This window comes from Marmota monax, unplaced genomic scaffold (assembly GCF_021218885.2).
Source record: "Marmota monax isolate L192 unplaced genomic scaffold, Marmota_monax_Labrador192_F-V1.1 WCK01_AAM20220418_F8-fsc00026, whole genome shotgun sequence".
Classification (NCBI taxonomy): domain Eukaryota; kingdom Metazoa; phylum Chordata; class Mammalia; order Rodentia; family Sciuridae; genus Marmota; species Marmota monax.
Window position 1 is genome coordinate 3,885,452 of NW_026693108.1, and position 20,709 is coordinate 3,906,160.

The 20,709-nt window shown below is 44.0% G+C and overlaps 1 protein-coding gene and 1 long non-coding RNA gene across 3 annotated transcripts in view; one reads left to right on the plus strand and one right to left on the minus strand.

Moving 5' to 3' along the window:
• The window catches only part of Myo16 (myosin XVI), a 537,302-nt gene that overhangs the window by 462,078 nt on the left and 54,515 nt on the right, over positions 1-20,709 (minus strand). The window lies entirely within an intron of this gene.
• On the plus strand, positions 5,041-13,861 carry LOC124099696 (uncharacterized). Of its 2 annotated transcripts, none has more exons than XR_009227836.1 (3): positions 5,041-5,418; positions 9,071-9,164; positions 10,442-10,795. It is a non-coding gene; the product is annotated as an uncharacterized LOC124099696 (long non-coding RNA). The 2 variants fall into 2 exon arrangements; XR_006854050.2 differs by lacking the exon at positions 10,442-10,795 and adding an exon at positions 12,534-13,861 and having other exon boundaries at positions 5,042-5,418.

Consider the following 20,709-nt stretch of genomic DNA (forward strand, 5'->3'; position numbering starts at 1 on the left):
CGCCTCCTAGCTTTTAGAATTTGTGCTGAGAAATCAGAAATGATTCTGTTTGGCTTGCCTCCAAATGTGACCTGACATTTTTCTCTTGAGGCTTTTAAAATTCTATCTATCTTTGTTCTGTATTAGGCATTTAATTATAATATGTCATGTAGAAGTTTTTTTTCCCCAAAAATCATGTCTATTTGGTGTTCTGAATGCATCTTTTGTCTGCATGACCATCTCATTTGGAAGGTTTGAAAGTTTTTGTTATTATCTCCCTGAAAATGTTGTCCATTCAATGAGCTTACATCTCATCACCTTCCTCGTTTACAATGATTCTTAAATTTGGTCTCTCAGTGTTGTCTCACAGTTCTTGCATATTTTGATCATGGTTGTTCTTTTCTTTTCTTGTGATAATAGGGAATTTTTTTTGTTTGTTTGTTTGTGATAGGGATTGAACCCAGTGAGCCTTTACCACTGAGACATATCTCTAGTCCTTTTTGTTTTCATTTTGAGATAGGGTCTCACTAAGTTTCATAGGGCCTCACTAAGTTGCTGAGGCTGGCCTCAAATTTACAATCCTCCTGCCTCAGTCTCCTGAGTCACTGGGATTACAAGCATCCACCACCGTGCCCAGCTTCCTTATTTTCTTTTCTTTTATGTTGTCTGAATGTTCAGGCCAGCCACTTTGTCTTCCAATCCTGAAATTCAGTCTTCAGTATATTCCACTCTATTAAAGAGACCTTCAACTGAACATTTCATTTGATTTATTGGCTTCATTTCTAAGATTTCTGTTGGTTCTTTTTCGGTATTTCTATCTCCTTATTGAATTTCTCATTCATATACTGTACTGATTTCCATAATTCACTCAGTTTTTTTCCTGCATTCTCTTAGAATTCATTGATAACTACTTTTATAATGATTCTTTTGAACTTTTTTATCTGACATTTCACCTCTTTCAATATGTTCGGGGTCATTTGAGTTAATTTGTTCCCTCACCAAGTCCAAACGTGAATGAGAACCTGCCATGTGTGCATGCTCTCCCACGTGCTCTGGTCTTGACCTGGGATGGCACTTGGCTGACAGATTCACAGCCTTGGCAGACATGCCCCTGCCTTCCCAAGGCCCTTATGGAGAAGAAATATTTATTCAAGGAGCAAATGAAGTGCAGATAATTTTCAACATTCCAGTTGTCTGTGACACTTGTTTTCTGCACTTGACCTCAAAGCAGTGGACCTGTTGACCAAGTGATATGGTCTTCCGTTCCAGTGGGTCAGGAAAGCATGAGTGTATACCACACGTGTCCTCAGCCACAAGCAAATTCAACACGTGCTTGACCACTCCTGCCTATCTCACCCTTAGCGCCCTTCTCCCCTATGAAACAGCATGTCCACCAGTGAAGGAGGGCCATTTTCAGTTCCCACATGACAAGATCAGTGAAGAACAACCCAGCAAACAGTCTCAGACCACCACTTGAACAATAACCCTTACAAATATATTTTTCCACTGTGGAAGAGAATTTCACTTTGGGATCATTCTATAAATTTGGAATTTTTGAAAATTAGGAACATACAAAATCTTTTCAGACTACTTAACACAAATGAAAATTTTACTACTCCTTTGTCAGAGATGAGAAACTTGTACTTCAGTAAAACAAATTTATTTCTACTTTATCAGCATTTAGTAAAAATTCATAAAAATCACAACTCAGAAAAATGTACATATATTCTAAAATTTCTGTGAGTTTGTACAGAATCCTGTTCTAGCTTTGATCCTCTCTCCCCTCCCTCGGCCACTCCAGTGTTCGTTTTGAGGACTGCCTGGTGCTCAGTCCCTTTGAGGCAGGGCTCTGTGCTAATCGTTCCTTGCCTCACTCATGATGCCTGGTTTGTGGCAGATGCTCAACACATATTTTCAGAGTAAAATCTGACAGTAGCGCTGTTGCTGACCACCACCAACAACCATCCTGAATGTGCTAATGAGAGGTCACCAGCACGGAAGAGCCACCTACAGGCATTTCCAGGCGGACAGTGTGGTCCTGGGTCAGGGAGTAGCAGAGTTGCAGGGAGAAGCTTTCTAGGGCTGGCAGGAAGCACCATCTCTGGCTGTGCCTCCCTGTTTCTAAATACACCTATATGGTTTTCAGAATATAAATAGTATGGGCTGCTTTCCCATTTTGAAACCATTCCATAAATATGGGACCGTTAACTATCATTACGCAACACAGTGTAAAGTTATCCACCTTGACCAGAACCACACAGAACGTGCATTTTTGCAAGTTCTAAAATAATAGCATATTGTCAACACCAAGTGCTTCAAGCTGATCACAGAAAGGGAAGGCGCCTTGGACGCAGGTGGGAAAGCAGAGCCGGATAGCAGGGCAAGAGAGGGCGGGAGAAATGACGGCCGCATTTTATAAAACAGGGCAACAGGAAGCATCATCTCTGGTTGGTAAAACGAGGTTAAGAGTTTTTTACTTTGTTTTATCTTGTATTAGTGAATTATATATAACTGTGGGTTCATTCTCACAAAGTTATGCATGCACGGAACATGATCAACTCCGTTTCAGTCCCAGTAGCCCCTTTCCTCCCCTCCTCCCTCTTCGTATCGTATCTCTCCTTCCTCTACTGACCTTCCTCTCACCCCACGGTCTGCTTATTTCTCACTGGTGTTCTACATACACATCGGGTGGACGCACCGCGGTGTGCTCAGATCAGCACGCAGCATGACTTTGTGAAACCCGCTCTGCATTTCCCCCCTTTCCCGGCCCTCCTCACTCTCTCCCCTTCTTCTTCTCCACTGAGCTGCCCTGATCTTCATGATATCCCATCCCCCCTCCCCTTATTTTGCTCAAACTTCCACAAATGAGAGGAAGCATCCTACCCTTGATTTTCCCTTCTCTCTCACCCTGCACAAATGTCAAACCAAAGTGAATCAAAGACTTTGAATTTAGACCATGAATATTGCAACAGAGGGTCAGCTCTTGTTCGTATTGGTGCAGGCCCCAACTTCCTTAACAAGACCCTAAATTCAAGAAATAATACCAAGAAACAACAAGTGGGATGCCATTAAATTAAAAAGCTTTGGCACAGCAAAGGAGTAATTTATACTGTGAAGAGAGAGCCTGCAGAATGGGAGAAGATCTTTGCCAGCTACTCTTCTGACAAGGGATTAATATCCAGAATATATAAAGAACTAAAAAAACACAATGCTAAAAAATGTCAATAAATGGGAAAAGAACTAAACAGACATTTCTCAAAAAGAAGAAACACAAATGGCCAATAAATATATGAAAAATGTATAGCATCTCTAGCAATTAGGGAAATATTTGCAAATCAAAACTACACTAAGATGTTATCTCACTCCACTCAGAATGGCAGTTATCAACAACACGAATAATAAAAGCTGGCAAGGATGTGGGGGGAAAGGCACACTAATACATTGTTAGTGGGACTGTAAATGAATATAACCACTGTGAAAATCAGAATGGAGATTCCTAAAAAATAAAATACAGACATATGACCCAGCTAACCCACTCCTCGGTATATATCCCAAAGAACCAAAGTCAGCATACTGTAGTGACCCAGGCGTATGAACGATGACAGCAGTGTAATTCACAACAGATTATGGAATCAACCCTGATGCCCATCAACAGATGAATGGATGAAGAAGATGGGTATATATACACAAGGCATTTTACTCAGCAATACAGAAGAATGGAATGATGGCATTTGCTGGTAAGTGGGTGGATGGAACTGAAGAACATCATGCTAAGTGAAATAAGTATCTGTTTTTGAAGTTCCAAAGGCAACAGGAAGGAGAAAAAGTAAAAGTCATATGTATACTCCACAGAGGGGTGACGGAGATGGGGAGGAGCCTCAGTGGAGAAGCAGGAGGAGCTGTCCCTGGGGATAGGGTTTTAGCCCTGGTCTTGAGAAAGTGATTATACACTATTTAGGGATTTGGAGGAAAATCCCCATTGAAGATCTGGACACAGAATATTTTAAATGTTTTGCCTCAGGTACAAATCTAGATGAGGACTTTCACGGGGCAAAGAGATTGTAGGTTTCCATTAGGAACGTCAGCATCCTTTAGTTTAGTTCAACTAGGTAGACCTATCACTTTGAAAGAAGCACATTTTTAAGTGAGTAACAAAAATGTCTAACTGATGAATTTGTTATAAGATGCAATGATCTGATGCATAAAAGAACTAACAGTCTGACTTACAGGAAGCATGCATAAATGGTGACTTTTTTTTTTTAAAGTCACCATCAAGGTTGAAAGACTTAGGCACTCTAGATACGATCCTACAAAGATTATATCATGTTTTGTGAAAATATGATATATGAAAAGACGTCATGTCTTGTGAGAAATTAGTGCAGATTTTCCATTGTGTTATGTACACTATTCTTTTTTTTGTTCTTGTTTTGTAAAAATCGTTATTTTCTACTATGAGCTTCAATCTTGGATCACACATAAGAACTTGTCTAAGCATTTATAACTGAGAAAGTCACCTTCTTTATTTGTCTTTCACAACTTTACCATTATTTACTCTTCATGAAAGAGTTCCAGAATTTGGAATTTTCTCATTTTGTTTTAATTTTTGCTTTAATTATATCTAAAAATTTGGGGGAGACGGGACCGGGATTGAACTCAGGGGCCCTCTACCACTGAGCCTATCCCCATCCCTATTTTCCATTTTAATTAGAAACAGGGTCTCACTGAGTTGCTCAGTGCCTTGCCATTGCTGAGGCTGGCTTTAAACTCCTGATCCTCCTGCCTCAGCCTGCTGAGCTGCTGGGATTACAGGTGTGCACCATCATGCCTGGCTAGATCTAAAATTTTAAATCAAATGATTGCATTAGGCTGAACCAAGTCTATAGGAAAGCAAAACAAACAAATAAAACAGCAACAAAGAAAAACATTCCATACTGAAATAGACACACGCTGAAGTTGAAGTAAGGGGATTAAAATTCACTTGCAGAATACGCAGGGTTAATTCGGCACAGGTTTCTCCTGCTGTCCTAGGAGGAAGCCTGGGCTGGTGCTGACCCACTTACCACAATGTGGGCCAGAGGCCCCACCGGGAGGGAGGTAGAAGCTTGGGAGTCTCTGCTGTCCCTGGGGCCCCTGCAGGCAGATCTGCCCATGCCAGCCACCCCTCCCCACACCCAGGCCCTTCCTGTAAGTCAGAGTCTGACTTTAAAGCCCAGAAGCTCAGGTCGCTGAAAGGCAGCCCTGCAGCGGTTGCCACTGATCTTCTGTGACTGTAGAGCAGCTCTTTAATTAACAGGAGACTCCTCCGTCAGCTCAAGGTAGAAACAAAAGCTTGGATTTGTACAGCACTGACTCGGGCACCTCTTCCAAGTGAGAAACACCAGAAGAAGCCAGTGTGAGGAACTTCAAAATCACTGCTCTAAATACCGTTGAAGGTTCACGGTAAGAGGACGTCACAGGGCACAGGATGAATGGGGGAGGAGCAGGCAGAGGCAGGGGAGCCTGCCAAGTACCAGCTTTGTGTAGCAGAAGGACCAAGTCCTGGGTGTGGGTCAAGCCCTCCTGGCAGGTGCAGGGGCTGGAGGGCACAGCGGCTAGACAGCCAGGAGGCAGGGGCAGCCCGGTAGTCACCAGTGCTGCGTCAGCTGACTTAGCCAGCTAGGAATGTGACCTTCTAATATCAAACTGTCTGGGAGGCAAGCTCAAGGGCAAGCTCTGAGTTGGACTCCTCCTAAGACCCATCCGTCCAGTGTTCCCCTAGTCACATGGGGGGAGGATTTCAACTGATTCCATTAATTCATTCAACTCTGTGGAATAAATTAAATAAGCCTAATACTCCTATGAAAACTGGAGCAAAACTCATAAAGCCAATGTGGTTCCTGAACTTGCAACCTGGACATTCCATGCTCTGTTACTGGTCAATGAAACAAAAAAATCTACCTGTGAAACAATCAAAGCTGGTTTAAAATTAGGAGAGAAGGAGTACAGAAAGAACAAATTCTCAGCAGAAGTCAGAATTTTGACATTTTTATTTCTGAAGAACCCTGCCAGCCAAAATCCCCATGAATTATACAGGCTGAATATATTTAAGGAAGTTCAAAGACAGGAGAGGAATCAGTTAAATTTTTTAGATGTACAATCCAGAATTCACCGTGACCTACCTTTCAGCAGAAGCAATTCATGACTGATCATAAAGTAGCAAGAAAATTTCCCTCTCCCTCCACTTGGAACGTGCCCCAGCTCATACACCCTCAAGATCTCTATTGAGAAGAGCACTCCCTAGTGCTTCCCCTGCAGGCGCACGGGCTCCTGCTCAAAACCCACCAGGATGCTCCTGGGGCTCACCACCATCCTGGATCAGGAGGGCTACGGCACAAGACCTGTCACTTGCTCAGCAGCACTGGCAGGAAGGGCTGAGAGAACTGATCCCACTCCAGGGACTACAACAAAGGATGCATTGAAGTGCCCATGGGTAGAGTTCTAGGGTTTTCTGAAAGTCCAGAGCCAAAGTGACTCTTCAGGGGAACAGGAGCTTGGGGAATTCCAGGGTCAGCAAACTGGAGCCAATGCACCCACACAGCCTCCGAAATATTTGTTAGAAGATGGCAGTGAGCAAATCTGCTGGCCAGTGAGGAGACCAGCTGCACAGCTGGGACACCAGCAGGGCTCAGGATGAGGTCTGCTGGGGAGGGAGGGAGTCTCACCGGGGCAGGAAAGAACGTCCACGTGTTGGCCAAGGCCCCAGACACCTGAGGCAGAGCCCGTGTGTGGTCACAGGGTGAGAGGATGCTCTCCCCAGGCCACGGTGGGGCATTGCAGAATCGGTCCTGCAGGGCTTGGGCTTGTGTGAAGTAATTCGGGAGTGGGTTTGAGGAAGCAGGGATTTCTGAAGACTGAATGCTGTCAGGACATTGGATTAACTCTCTGGGTGTTTTAAGGAGGATTATGTCTAAAGCAGGTAGACAAGAGCTGCTAAGGCTGTATTTCTCCCTTTAAAACCTATAGGAAGTGGGCGCGGTGGTACATGCCTGTGATCCCAGCAGCTTCAGAGGCTGAGACAGGAGGATGGCGAGTTCAAAGCCAGCCTCAGCAAAAGTGAGGCACTCAGCAATTCAGTCTCTAAATAAAATACACAATGTGGCTGGGGATGTTGCTGAGTGGTCGAGGGACCCTGAGTTCAATCCCTGGAACCCCCCATCACTAAAAAAAAAATTTAAAAATTAAATAAAATATACAGGAAAATGATTTATCTATAGAGCTCCAGAGTGTGAAGAATAGATTGAACACTTTGCCATGAATGGAGTCTCAAGTATATCCAGGGCAAGGAGGCTGGAGCCTCTGCAGGTCGCAGGTCCAGGCCTGCATCTCCCGGGGCACTCACTCCCAGGGCCCATGACTCTGTATGTCAGCTCTGCCAGCCCAGCCTGCCCCCTGCGACTTTATGCAGATGAAATTACACTAGCAGGGAAACGCACGTTTGGATCTTTACCTGCTCTAGAACAGGCTCTTGTACGTTTTAGTTCAGTGTGTTACGTTACACTGCGTAACTCAGGATGAGTGCTCCTGTGACAACTGCCAGCCCCTTTCCGAAGACTCGGAGTCTCCCCTCCTTAGCGACTCTCCCCGTGTTCACTGGGCAGCAAGACAGACAACCCTGGGTCACAGGGACACTGAACCACTGGCGCCTTTGTGGTGTTCACAGGATCAGCCGCAGAGGGTGCATCAGATAGGGCCGCTAAGCACCCGAGGTGGGGGCAGAGGGCCTTTGATCTTTAAGGAATGTTGTAATTTTCCATGGGAAAGAGTACAATGACCTGTGGATTCTAAGAATAAGTACATAAGCATTTCCACTTCAAGAGCAGCAAGCTGGCTTTGCTATTTATTAGAAAGTAGCTCTGCCATCAAGTCCTATTGAGAAGGACCCCACGCTGCCACCAAAGCATCCAAGGCCAGAGGAGTCCCAGGGACCGGCTGCACACACCCACACATGCACACCAGTGCTCACGCACGCACAAGCGTACCTGCACACACGTTGTGGGCTCCCTGAAAAATGGGCAAGCGTCCTTTCTTTGTTTTCATTCTCCAGTCAAATGCTCTATTCATAGAGTGCAGATACTGGCCGCTAGCTGCTCCCCTCGGACTGGAAAAGCTCACCCGAGTGAACCAGCAGAGAGAGGCGCGCAGGGCAAGCTCTTTCTTTTCTTCCCTTCTCTCAGCCATGTTACACTCAAAGTCAGGACCTTTTCCAAATTTGCTAGAAAAAGACAGAATCAAGAGCCAAATAAAAGCCTATTTAACTTCTTTTTATTTGAAACTTCAAAGTAGGTCATTTACACAGTGAAAAGGACAAGGAAGAAAAAAGAGAAAACAGTAGAAAAAAATAAAAACCAAGGCTCAACAACCACAAAGCCTAAATCCAACGCTTTTTTCCCTAAAGCCCATTGTCCAGTATTGTCACAAGAAAGTAAGTCATGAAATTGGTTTTTGTTGTGTTTCCTTCCAATCATTATGAAAGGCCTCTGACTGTAAAGAAAAATGGGAAGGTTTTTTTAAAAAATAGCCTAGCGCTCAAGAGGCAAGCTTGGAGACATTAACCATTCACAAGCCTGAAAACGAAATCTTTCCTTTAAAAAACTAATGAATCAGTATTTTCTGTTGAAATCATTTTTTTTTATTACATTTTCAAAGGCATCTGGATGTTCTTTTACATGCAGGAAAAGGTTGTGTGTGTTTTTACCAACTAACTCCATTTACTGGAAGACTGAATTTTCTTTTCAGCTTAAACATGGTTTTCTTGGCTGCTGAAAAGGAAGCCCACACTTCAGGGCATGTCTCTGTCCTCTCTGGGCAGGGCTTCTCACACTGCAGGGTGCACACATTACCCCAGGGACCTTGGTGGCTGCAGAGCGGGATCCAGTGGGAACCTGAGACGCTTCCTTCCGAGCCATGCCAGCAAGGCCCACCCAGGAACTGCAGGGGCCTAGAAGGCCCCTGGGCAGCCTGGAGACCAGTTAGGCACATGTGATGGACCCTGAACTTCTTTATTGTAGGTAAATTCAAGAAATGATCACCATGCTCTGTCTTTGTTTTCCAGGACACCATAACTAAGTACCACAATCTGCGGGTGGACGTCAGAAATCTGTGCTCTCCTGGGCTGGAGGTGTTGTCTCTGGAATCAAAGGATCAAGGTGATGCTCCCTTCCAAGCCTCTGGGGAGGACTCCTTCCCTGCCTCCCTCTCCTGGTTTCTGGGTGCACAGCAATCCCTGGGGTGCCTTGGCGGGCAGGTGCATGGCTCTGAGCTGTCTGTGGCAACATGGCCCCTCCCTTCTGCATCTCTTCTTGGCTTCATATGGTGTCCAAATCTACCTGTCCTTATAAGAACACCGGTCATTGTATCAGGGCCCACCCAACTCCACTGTGGCCTCTGTTTTACTTGATAAGATCTGCTGGGACCCTATTTCCAAATATGGCCATATCCACAGGTACCACAGGTTCAACATGTTTTTGGGAGGGACACAATTCACCCCAAATGTGCACACCAAAGTTGGAGATCCTCTAAGGCTACCGTCACCACAATGCCTGCTTGTTAGCATCACCAGGGGAATTTACAAAATCGCATCCCTGCAGCCAGTCAAACCCAACTCCCTGGGGATGACACCAGGTGCTGCTCTTCTCTACATTTCCAAATCACCCCAGTACATAGAAACTTTTAGGGCCCCCTGAATTAGACTCAAGTTTTAGAGATGTCTATGAAAATAAGCAATGGTTTAGTGAAATGTTTTTTGTTAGTATGCATTGGAAAAAAATTGCCAGAGATTTATGCTGAAAATATATTGTTTAGGAAACAGAGGGTTTTGATATGGCCTGGAAGAACCTACAAGTTTCTCTTTGCTATGAGAGTAAATATGAGATCATTTTAATGAGTATAATATGAATGATAGAATGTTTAGCTCTGTATATAATCATTGCAGACATTTAGAAATACAGGTAAAAGAATAAGGAAGAAGCACATATTGAAGGAACTGGTGCTAGGGAAGCTAATCTGAATAAATTTATGATATCATAACACCTTTTCAAGACTTTCCCATGGTGATAGATTTTTAATTTTGCTCCAAAGTGACTAGAATATTGAACTGTCTTTGAATAATTCTCTCCAGATTAACCCTAATTTTCCAGAGTCATGATTCCAGAAAACTCTTGGTAATGGTTTCTAAATGTCTCCAATAGATAAATGTAATTACTTGGCAGAAAGAGAGAGAGAGAGAGTTAGGACGAGTTTAATATACACAGCCAGGCCTGGAGCCCTAGAAAATGCTTTGAAAAGGGGTCAATAAGTAACATTGGTGTCATTTTCTTTTTTTGGATTGAAGATAATTCTTTTGGTATTTGCCTGGTGATTGTCACAGTGATTACTGCTAAACAGTAATTTCATGAAATAGTGAGTCTCCCTGTGTTCTTACCAGACGATATAAAGTAAGGAGCTAAAGAAAGAGCAGCAGAGTGTGATTCAGAGGAAAGTGAAGAGTGTGTTCAGGAGAACCTCAAGCAGCAGTAAGCAGAAGCACCCGGGATCCAACACGAATGTGGAATTAGACTGAACACACTCTCCAGGGTGACAGTGCAAGCCGTCACCGAGCTGCCCAGGAGGAACAGGGAAGGATAAAGCAGCCAACGCGTGCTTTCTGCAGAACCAGGACATAGTCCATCACCCAAATCAGAACACTGAGGAGGAAGATGCTATTATGCCAGGACACTGGCTACCGGAGGACTGTCCTCCAAACCTGGAATGGCTCCTGAGGGTCACTCCACACCCCTGCTGGTGGCTCAAAGCTAGCCATTGAGATGATATGATTATGTTAAGATTTGCATTCATATGGATATTGGACTCCTGCTGTTCACCTAGGCCGGCTCCTGGAGAGTTCCCATTGGTTGGGGAAGTACAGTAGGAGGGAGTTCCGGGGGAGGAGCGCGCTCTGCGGGGCGGGAGGAGGCCTCGTGTGGGTGGATCGAAGAATCTTCCCAGGCGCGTACCGGACATTGGCGGGAGTTTCAAAAAATAAAGTTTGTTCCTGCTTGAGTGGCTCGTGATTTTGTGCCCAGCTAGACTGCGGCAGTAGCACGCTCGCCTGGCATACGTGAGGCACTGGGTTCAATCCTCAGCACCACATAAAAATAAAATAAAGATATTGTGTCTACCTAAAGCTAAAAAATAAATACTAAAAAAAATAAAAACTAAAAATAAAACTTTAAACATATTATATCTAGTTACAAACTATAGCAATAATTATTGTTACACTATTTTGTCCCAAATTTCTCAAGAGATAGGCATGAACTTGATCTTAAACAATATTTGATCAGAAACCATAGACAATGGAAATAATTTTATCTAATTATAGATACTGAAATTTTAATGGAAACAAATCTCAAAGTTTCACTCTTTGCTCTGTACCCTTCCTTCTTAATCCTTTGTGGGTATCTTCTCAAAAGAGTTTTAAATATCTTTAAATTAAAATCAAATAGCAAAGTATGCAAGCAAACGAGTTACTAAATAGTGTGGTTCTGTCTTTACATAAAATCATGCACATGTAATATTCACATATACTTCTATACACAACACCTACATGGACAGGCATGAGAAGGTTAGTAGTTTTTGTTTCCTGACTAGCGATAGTGATGGTGGATTTATTCCTCCATTTTTCTTTTGTTTGTTTTACATTGTAACAGAATCAGCTTTGCAGTTTAGAAAAATTACAGAGGAGTACAAAATCCCAAAATGAGTAAATTATTGCCATTCATCATTCTAGCACTTTGTCAGTAGGTCCATTTGAAATTCATTAAATCCTCCTCCACATTTACTAATATGAATGTAATAATGCATGCCATGATTTTATTTTAAGTAATTCTAAAACTATTCTCTGTTAAAAAAAAATATAAGCCCTTCCAAATTATTGGAAAATAATAGGTGAATGGATTTTAATATTCCAAATCCACTATGTATATTGTGGTGGTCATACTTTATACTATTAGTATATACTTCATATACTATCCAGATATGAAATTTCAATCTGCAATGTACTAAAATGTTCAATTTTAGCAGCTGATAAGATATTAGAATCATGAGCCACAGAAGCTTTCTGAATCAGTGTCTTCTAGAACCTTGGCATCTGCACGCAAGAATTCTGAGTGAACAATGCCGTCAATCCTGTCAGCTTGATGCATGAGACATTTCCCATGCCCAGGATGATTGACAAATGGTCCTGGACAGCAGTTCTTATATTACATCCTGAGCTCCTTCTTGGATCAAAACATGTAAAGAAAATAAACATGTACATATTACATGCACTTTTAAAAGCAGAAATGAAAGTCACTATTGTTCCTACTTTTTATGCAAACTGTAACTGTCAAAAGGCACGTGCAGTTTTATAAGAGTTTAAATATTATTTCTCTTTGATAGATTGTATTCTTTAATATTCCAATATTTACTCATAAGCTTGATCTATAGAATTTGATGAGTGTTAAAGTCAAGTAATACTATTGCAATTTGATGTTTTTCAGTGGATTTTCCAGACATGACTCCATTTGAGTAGATGACCACATAACCCTAGGACATCATCAAAGCAGAGGACAAGTGCATGATTCGGCACCTTCCAGAACCATTCATAAACTAGGCAACAGCACTGCTGGCTCAAGACCCTGTCTCCCCGTGTGAGAAGCCCTCCCCCTCACCCCAACCCACCTGTCTCTGGGGCGCTCACATTCTTCATCTGCCCTGTCCTGCTCATCACCCCTGAGCGTCTCCTCAGTCTTCCCGGAGACACGGACTCCATCCCCAGAGGGAGCACAGGGGCTCCCGTGAGCACCCTGCTGTCTGCCCCCACAGCACTGCCTCCTAGTGTCCCCCCAGGAGACAGTCACATGAATGCCTCTGGTTCCCCGGCCATCTGGCATGCTGGGTGCTGAGCTGGGTGTGCTGCCCGCCGCCTTGGGTGGGAATAATCCTACTTCTTTTGAAGAGCCTCCCATCTGGGAGGCTGTGCTCTCGAGAAGGCCTCATGAGGGTGGGTGCAGCGGGTAAACGTGGGCTGGCAGAAATGACCAAACTGGTGCAACGACAAAAGAGAAACAAATGCCTCCGTGGTGTGAGTTCAGCACACTCGGACCACTTTCCATTTTTCCTGGGTGTGAAACAGACTCAACCATCAACAGAAGATCCCAAAGATAGAGCAAGAGGAGGATCACTGGGGGAACAACCAATTTCCAGAAAAATATTTCAGATTAGGAAAAAATTCAGGTCTTCATATAACCCCCAAATGGGCTCAATGGTACCCAGAAATACATTATCCAATGTCCCTAAATAATCTACAGTATCTCCCCGGGAAACGATGAATATGCATGGTTGATAAACACATTGCAGTGCTGAAGGAGCCTCTCTTGTTTCTACCTGTGCTGACAAACTGCACCCCTTCCTAACACTGCCTAGGCCTGCCCCAGGAGAAAGGACACTAAACCCTCGTGGGAACACAAGGACAGGAGGTACAGGTACACACAGAGGCAAGGGGCACAGAGGCTACAGGAGAAAACACACTTCAAGTACTGGGGAACCCCCTTGAGTGAGAACTAGATGGTAACAACCTGAGTGCATGTTCAGTTTGGCTTGTGTATTATATGTGTATGATTCAGAATTCTGACAGCCGAAAGGAATTGCAACCTGGAATCTCTAAGGAGAGCCACATTATTAAGATGGGTTTCCATATTTACAAATTCTGCATTAGTTTCATCCTTTTTGCTTTATGACTTTAGTAAATCATAAATAATCTTAATTTCTTGTATCTCTTCACTTTTATAAAATAGGTACTCAAAATATGAACTCTGAACTATTTACACTCACTGTGTTACTCATTTGTATCTACATGGCATTAGTATTCATCCAATGTATCTTAAGGCTAATTGAATTAAAACACCATTCACATCTTCTGCCATGCAAAGCAAATTCTTTACATCTTATGTAAAACATGCTTGCTGAAGGCTTATAAATTCAGATACTTTATTTTCCGCAATATTCTCATACTCTCTCTAGAATCTAAATGTTAAATATGTGTAGATTCCTTTTCAAATTGTCAAGCTGTGCAAAACAAGTAGACATTTCCCTTCATTGGTGTCCTCCATTCCTTCTGCAAATTATCCTGCCCAGACACAAACTGCCACTGGGCTGGTTTCCGACCCCACCCGTGGAAATGGGAGTGTCCTAGGAGCACAGGCCCCTTGGTCCTCACAGGTTGCCCTTTCGAGGCTGCATGGTTTAACTACACAGATGAGTTGAGTGCTGGAAGAAGCTGTTACTATGGAACTGAACTTATCACTTTGTAAACACAGGGATGCGTAAGGGACTGGGCCAACTAGTTGGAAGATAAACGACTTTAGATATCTGAGGGGCGATTTTTAAAACTTACGCTTCGATTGGCATACACCTGTCTTTTGGTTTCAAGGTTCACTTGAAGGACTTAAAATGCAGAAGCCCCAGGTCTACTGCACAGGAGTGGGTTGGTGAATAAAGACACTAGACCTGCCACATGCCGCACCTGCTCAGGGAAGCCCTGGACCGCGGCCATCGTGTACACTGCACCTGAGTATTTTGGTATGTGCACGCCAGAACCTGGAGTAGAACTCGTTTGTCGAGTCCATTTTCCTGTTTTCTGATGGAGAGAATTGTTGCCACGGTAAAGAGGGCAGGCCAGACGGAGGGAATGACATGCACAGCTGCTGTGGTCAGGTGAGGCAGGATTAGCACGTGACCGGCAGTGATGTGGGTGCAGGGCGCAGGGCCAGTGGGGAGAGCAGGGAGTGAAGGAGAGAGGCGGTGCAGGTGGGGAGCACCCACACCTGGCTCTTCATCAAAGCCCTCCGGGTTCACCCAGAAATGTCCAACAGGCCAGTCTCTCAACAGGTGGCTTTCTGCTGAAATTCACACTGTGTTCCTTATTCTTTCTCAAAAGAGAGAGAAAATACCACTAACCATCTAGTGATTCCCACTTGTGCCTATCCTTAGGCATCTCATTTTAATAATTAGCTATATTTGTATGACACGTTTCCTAGAATGTCTTCCTAAGCCTTTCACATATCTGTTGCCTTCTCTTCAAGAGTATCCACCATCCCTCACAGCACCGGCTAAGACCGTTAGGAACGTACCCATGAAATCAATCTGAAATATTTGTTGCTTATCACTATTTATGTTTTATTTAGCTCTTAAGTTTTTGGTAATAAGTATTACAGGGATAATTCCCAACAGACTTGAAATTTTATGCAAATTTATTATGATTGCAAGCTCTTGGATAGAAAAGAATACTTCTTTGTGAATTATAAACATGTACATTCACCAGAAAAATACTTCTATGTCTTTTTCTTTTTCTTTCTTTCTATCTTTTTTTTTAATTTTTGCAACATTGTCTATCTTGTGAACGTGCTGTTAGGATGACTGACAACTGTGTATGGAACCAGAATCGAAAGAACTTAAGCGTAATGTTTGTTCTATTGGTCACTCTACCTCTCACCACGTGATGAAAACTGCTGTTTAAAGGACAAAAGTGTGTAAAGACAGATTCTTCTTCCTTTTTTCTTTTTTTTTTTTTTGCTTATGTTATTGGTACAGCACTACTATTACCATAATTCAGTAATGTTTTACTTCATGTATTTATGAGCTGACATCATGTAAAACCTCTATAGTTTCCATAGGCCAATACTTTTTTTGAGTTCACTTATTCAGCCCCAAAACATCAACAAGGAGCTGGAACGAGGCCTAGGGATCTAGAGTACAAATTATAGACCTCACCCCTCTGGAGACTGTAGTCTAGCACAGAAAGATGCAGTTGAGTGATAAGAAATTTCTGGATTCTGCCTTGAAAAACTATCTTGAGAATTCAAATAGCTGCAGGCACGAGCTATCAGACTTTATATCCTCTAGATGACCAAGAATCAAATGCTGACTTCTGGTGTTGCTATTATTACACAATTTTCCACTCCGAGAAAGAGTCTATATTAGTCAGTGTTTACAGATCCCTGGATCTACAAGTTATTATGGATCTGATCACACCTCTGATGGGAAACCACATAACTCCACATGGTTTCTTACGTAAGGATTATAGTCTCTGTAAATATTGGTTGGAAGTATTTGTCAGGAAATGACCATCTATAAGCATCAGTTAAGATGCCCAAAGAATAGGCATGACTCATAATTCCTCTATGGCATTCCTCTTTTTGATGTGCTCCACACTTGCCTTTGGCATTTACTCATACTAGAAGCATGACCCCTACAGATGAACTGCATCCAAACAGCCTCCAGCCTACCACTCTTTGGAATCATCCTCCTAATTGGTCATCCCTCAGTGTCTGCAGAGTTCCTCTCAGGATCCTCAGTGACACCCAACTCCATAGACGCTCAAGTTGCTAATGGGCAAGTTGTAGTATTTGCATTCAGTCTGTGCACATCTCCCCACTCTTTGATCATCTCCAGATCACTTACAAGTCATAACACAGTGTAGATGCTATGCAAATTGCTGTTATCATGCATAATTTAAAGAATAACAGCACGAAAAAAAATCCATGCATGTTCAGTATGAATGCAGAATTTTTCTGGATATTTTGATGTGCAGCTGCTTGAGTCTGCAGGTGCAGAATGTGCAGATATGGACAGGACAGCCCTTCCTTTCTAAAAGCTTCTAATTTTAGTCATTGAGGTTGTCCCAAGGGCAGTGTTCAATGATCGACTCTGAGAGACCCAGGCAAAAGATATAAGTTACCTGCACATTGAGATGGACACATAATCTGAACTGCAAATAAATAAGTGCGTGGGTTTGGGCCACAACTATGTCCAACCCCCCTCTAGAGGCCCACAGTCTTTCTCCCTTGATGGGCATAATGGGTGGTGTGACGGCCACTGCATTTTCCTCCACTGACCTCTGTATTCCTTGCTCTCCAAGTGCAAGCCCCAGGTTGGTACAGCATTAGCACCTCCTGAACTTTTCCTACCGCTTCAGGCCATGAAGCCTCCGTTCCCAGGTGGCGTGGCTATTGATGGTGGAAGCCAGGGCTTTGGGAAACATTCCAGAAATCAGCAGTAATTGACTCAGACTTTGTCTTGAGTGACGTTTGTGGCACAGGTCTCTTTACCCATGAGCACCTTTCCTCTGATACGATTCCACCGCTGACCTTCTGGGTCCACACAGCTCAGCCCCTGGTGAACGAGTCTGGCCTTTCTCCTCTGCCCCTAACCCCACAGACCACAAGAATGTAAGAGATGTCACTGGCAAATGCTCCTCTAAACCCCCGATGCCAACAGAGGGCACAGGCAAGAGTAGGTGGGCTGGTCGGTGTCTGCAGAAGACAGAGCCTCAGCAGTTACTGCACTGCACCAAGACAACGACATGCAGAGGTGGAGAGGCAAGGAGGGAACACAGGCTGGCAGTGAGCTGCGCAGGAGCCGCATCTGCAGGGGCGGGTGGCCTCTGGGGCAGGAGGAGCTAGGCAGGGTCAGGGCTGGAACCAAGGCTGGTGCGAGTCCTGCAGGGAACTTGATGAAGTTGGTTCTTCAGGTACAGAGAAACCCAAACCTGGAATATTCACTATTATATGTGACGACTGGCAGAACTGCCAAAGCCAAAGTTCTGTTTTAAAATCAACCACGCAATTTTCAAAAGAGAACGACCACGTGCACTCTACAGCAGGCATCTACATGAAATTCTGCTGACCATCCCTACATCAAGTGTTTATCCCTTCATTTTGAATAGATCTTGCTAGTGTTATTTATAATATAAACAGAAGTATAGCAGAAATACACTTTCTTTGAGCCTTAGAGATATAAATTATATTGCAGTTGGCAAATGATTTAAATTGATGCATAACACATAGATAATTATCTTTAGAGTTTTTGATGGAATGCTTTTTCATGCCACACAGGGGGCTCTGATCATCTCCTTGCCCACAAAGTTCCACACATGAGTACAAGGGAATGTGTGTGCCTCTCCTTTCTGTTCTTTAACACAGGAAACCTGAATCATTAACCCCTTTTAAATTTTTCCTTAATTATAAATGGAAAGTCTTCATAAGATTTTAAAGATACGATTTTTCATTGATTATGTTTATAATTTTCGAATGTCACAATAACAAAATATATACCTGAGGGAGAAATGAATGCCAGGTAATTACTAGGACCCCCACACCATCCGTAATCACAGATATGCCACAATCCTGAGAGAAGAGCAAGGATCTTGGGGTGTGGAGATGTTGTGGTGCTCTTGGGGATGTCTACTTGGAGCTGAACCTGAGAAACCTGTGGTCTCGGGGTGCCTGAGGCCTTGGTCCCACGGTCATCCTGGTGGGGCAGATGCAGACTGATGGAAGCAATCAGCCTGGGAAGAACCTGGATGCATTCTTAAAAAGGAGGCACCCATAAATGCACGGGATCAACCAAGCAGAAAGACCTGGCATTGTGAGCTGGGGTCACGCTTAGCATGTGTCTTTCCTGAGGGCTCATTTCCAGTCAGAGTCTTCCAAGTCCTGGAAACTCCCTTGATAGTTTATTTGTATAATAATTCCTGTTTGATTTTAAAACGGGAACTGTGAAATGAATTGCAATTAGAAAATTTGTTATGTAAACATAGAAATAATTTTTTCATTATCTACTTTTCAAATGACAGGTGACATAACATTTTTAGTATTTTTATTATCGAATTAAATATGGGGAAGCTACATAGTTCCCACAACTATACTGTCATTTTAGGCAAACTCCAACAACTTATGTCACCTGTCTGAATGTCAAACACCAAGTCATATTTACCTCAAAACCAGAGTAGCATTGTCAAATCCTCCTTAATTTAAGGGGGATCACAGTGTGAAAGTCATTTCTTCTGGAGTTCACGCTTTCTAGATGTGCTGAAAAACTTCAAGGTATTCCCAGAAAAACAGTGGGAAACCCATACTTGCTTAGCAAAGGGAAGTCATGGGAGGGGACTAGCTGGAATACTTATCTCCTGTGTGACGCTACTGCAGTCAGCTCCTCACGTACAATCAACAGAGTTAGATGATCAGAAGGTGGAGACACCAGAAATAGGTTTTAAAGTTGTGACAGGTATAGATACATAGCTTCCATGGGAATGAATCATTAGATAAACTCTTATTTAGTACTTTCTCAGCACATGGCCCTGATGGCGTGGATGTGACGTGACACCCCGAGGCTCCTGTGTTAGTAATGCTCAGAGGCCAACTGATGACACTAGGAGAGCTGTCACCTACCGTGGGTCACTCAACCTGATGGACTAACAATCTCAGATTATCGTTAGTTAACAATCTGCAGTCCTGGACAACAGCTGCAGGCAGGTGGGTGTGACTGGAGGAGGTGGGTCGCGGGGCTTCCCTTGGGGACTAGATCTTGTCCCCTGGGCTCCTTCTCCCTCCCTCTCTGCTTCCTGCTGCCATGAGGTGGACTTTTCCTCTGCTGCGGTCCTTCTGCCATGATGTCCTGCCTCACCTACTGACCCTGGACTGAACCTCTAAAGCCATGAGCCTAAAATCAAGGTTTCCTACTCTAAGGTGACCTCATGGGGCATTTGGCCGCGTGACATGACTGCTTGGTCACCTCTAATGCCAGGACAGCTGCAGCCTCAACTGGACCACAAGACACAGCAGAGCCAAGGTGTCACAGCCTCCAGCAGCACGTGGCGGAGAGAGGACACCGATGTAGGAGGTTACAGCCAGGAGGTGGCCATTTGCAACCAAGTGATGAGGACAGCATACAACAGGGTTGGACGGGTCCACAGTGGACAGGGGACATGGCATGAGGCACAGGGAGAGTTAACCTTGGCAAGAGGAGTTGGAAACGGTGCTCCAGAGGAGGAAAGAAGAAGAGTTGAAGGCAAGGAGGTGGGTGGATAAAAACGAGGGCCTCTGAGCCAGAGCCCCTGCAGGAAGCTCACTCACCTCATGACAGCTCCACAGCCACCTGCAGGTCCTAGCAACACCCAGGCCCACAGCCCAGCCCCAAGGCCCTCCCCTGCTCAGAGGGTCCACCTGGGCCTGCTGTCCTCTGAGCCAAGAGATGTCTGAGAGTCCCCCAGAGAACCTGTGGGTCATGTCCACGTGGCACTGTTGGCTCAGTTTTGTAATGACATCGAGAGGTGGCGCATGACCCCTCACCTGAGCTAGGAAGGCGGCCAAAAGCCTCCAGACAAAGACAACCCAAGAAGACTGTGCAGTGAGTGACTCCTAGGAAACTGACGCAAACGAGAAGGCACCAGAAAGCTCACCAGAACTCAAATAAAACCTGACTTGGGGGCTGGCTGTGGCTCAGTGGTAGAGCGCTTGGCTAGCTTCTGTGAGGCACTGGGTTCGATTCTCAGCACCTCATATAATCAAATAAACAAATAAAGGTCCATCAACATGTAAAAAATACTTTTAAAAAAAACTGATGCACTTCTGATATTAATAAAAGTATAAGTTCCAGCCAAGTTTTCAAAGACCATATGTTTGTATTGATAGCATAACCTAGATTATCATAACAATTAAAATAATTTTATAACTGAGTAATTGTTTCATGAATGAGGGGCTCTCCTGGGGGTTGACAGGCGCCCTCCAGTCCCCCAGCTCCACCTCTGCCCGAGTTCCAGCAGTCTGCAGGTGACTTCCACTTGCTGGGTGTTGACACAGGGACTGGGTGCATCTTGCCACCTCAGCTAGTACCACT